This window comes from Halyomorpha halys, unplaced genomic scaffold (assembly GCF_000696795.3).
Source record: "Halyomorpha halys isolate HHAL.00 unplaced genomic scaffold, Hhal_1.1 Scaffold161.1, whole genome shotgun sequence".
Taxonomy (NCBI): Eukaryota; Metazoa; Arthropoda; class Insecta; order Hemiptera; family Pentatomidae; genus Halyomorpha; species Halyomorpha halys.
In genome coordinates, this window is record NW_027105190.1 from 398943 (window position 1) to 401140 (window position 2198).

The 2198-nt window shown below is 31.9% G+C and overlaps 1 protein-coding gene across 3 annotated transcripts in view; it reads left to right on the top strand.

Annotated features, from left to right (window-relative positions):
- LOC106678806 (uncharacterized) overlaps positions 1-2198 on the top strand; it is a 286482-nt gene that overhangs the window by 29580 nt on the left and 254704 nt on the right. The gene's annotated exons all lie outside the window — the stretch shown is intronic.

Below are 2198 nucleotides of genomic sequence, written 5' to 3' on the forward strand. Positions count from 1 at the left end.
GGATACGAGAGGAATTCGATGGTTTAGTGGAGCCCCAGAGCTCTAGATAGGCCTTATTAGAGTCATTCAAGTGAGCCTTTTATAATTAGTTAGAAGTTTAGACTGTTTGTCTAGTACAGCGGTGGCCAACAAATCGATCTAGATCGCCCGGTCGATCTTCGATTGTTCACAATGTCTGAGGTGGAATTCCGTGTAACATGAACTTTGAAGCGATTGTAGAAGGCAAAACTTTCTAGTAACAGTTTAATGCATTCAGACAATTTGCAAAGGTCATAAATTCTTAGAAATGTGAAAGCCTTTTTCTCGTTTTTTGGAGGAAATAATATTGGATTTGGTAAGACTATTTCGGAAATTATCAGACATCCTATTAGGGCACTAATAGGGCTCAAATTGAAGATAGTTCAATCCAGTAATAATAAGTTTATTATGATATTTCATTTGTTATTAGGAGTTTTTGGCAATAAATCTAAAAATATATGGCTGCCATTTTGAAAAATGTGCGATATTTTTCAAGGCCTACAGACCCTCAGGGAGTGATAAACTTCACTAAACATCTTATTATTTAAAAGCTTATACATAAGAATCCATTGTCCGAAATGAGTTTGCACTTACTTATTCTAGGTACAGCTAAATTTTAAGCTATATTTACTGGACTAAAGCTCAAAAATGATCGAAACTGAAAGTAGTCCGAAACTGAAATCACACATTTGAATCCCCAATTTTCAAAAAGAGTCCCTCTGAAGTACATTTTATTTATTTTGTTTGTTTGAAATATATAACCATTCACATTTTTAATAGTTATATGAAATGGTTGAATATAAAATATAAAAGGAGTTGACAATTAACTTAAAAGTTATATAAGGAAAAAAATATTATCCTGATTGGAAACTTTTCCAGAAATAAGGATAGTAATATAGACTTATTATTGGAAACTTTTCCAGAAATAAGGATAGTAATATAGACTTATTATATACTGTCGAAAAGCCGAAGTTTAGAAAAATAATACGTATCATCAAAAATAGTTGAAGGTAATGAATAATCCATAAAACCTTTCCTAATACTTATTCTGTAACAATTTAGCATCCAGTGAATGGTTAAGAGCAGAAAGTCAATTTTAGTTAATTATTAAAATTTTATATTTTTGCCTTTTCTTTTTTTTTTTTTTACCTCCTTTATTGTAAATATATATAACAACATTAATATATACTCAGGTACCGACGGGTAAACGTCTCTGGGGTAGACCGAAACATACGAGATGGGAGGATTGTTAAGACTGATTTAGTAGGTTGGGTTTGGGGGGGGGGGGGTCACTGGATGGATGTATGTAGAGATCGATTGGTGGCATCGAACCTTCGGGTTAACTAAGCCTTTATTATTATTATTAGATTTGTTTCTGTTTTGTATGCACATGATAAACCGTTGCATTAATTTATCGATGTAGATGAGATTTCCAATTACAGAGGAATTATTTACCATGAGAAGGGACGTTTGAAATGGTCATTTATAACAATGGAAAGTGACACCTCTGTAGGAAGTACAATACCCATGTCCTTCTACCATCCTACAACATCCTGACTTATGCAATTGAAACCATTACTAGGGCGCGCCACATTCGCTAAGCCACAGGTTGGGTTTCCGTGAGGAAATGATACAATCATACATAATACATGTTACATTGTGGTTAGCTACTCTACTGCCTTGAAGTGAACATAATATAAAAAGTAATCTTTATCCTTGGACAGAAATCAACTATAAATAAATAAAATATGAACATAAGTTAGCTGAGACAGTTGATTTATAACATGTGTCCTGTATGAATACATACAATAAATGCGTAATGAAGGAGATGGTGTTTGAGGAATTGAATTTGTCTTCACCAGACCTAAGATACAAGAATCATAGAAAACAGAAGAATAGACAAAGTAAAATCATAAGGGGGTTTTGAATAAGTAAAATAATATACATAAATATATATGTAATTTATAAAAAAATTGTAAGATATATGTTACAAATCAACATTTACACTAAAAATACAACTTATCATCATGATAGATCCCCATAATAATGTTTTAGACAATAATTCTCCAAAATTGGGATAGAATGCTCATGAAATATGTACAAAAATTCAACTATTGCCCATGTTATGCTCAGTAGGAAGGACATACATAACCATATGAATTTGATGTTAGTTTAAATTA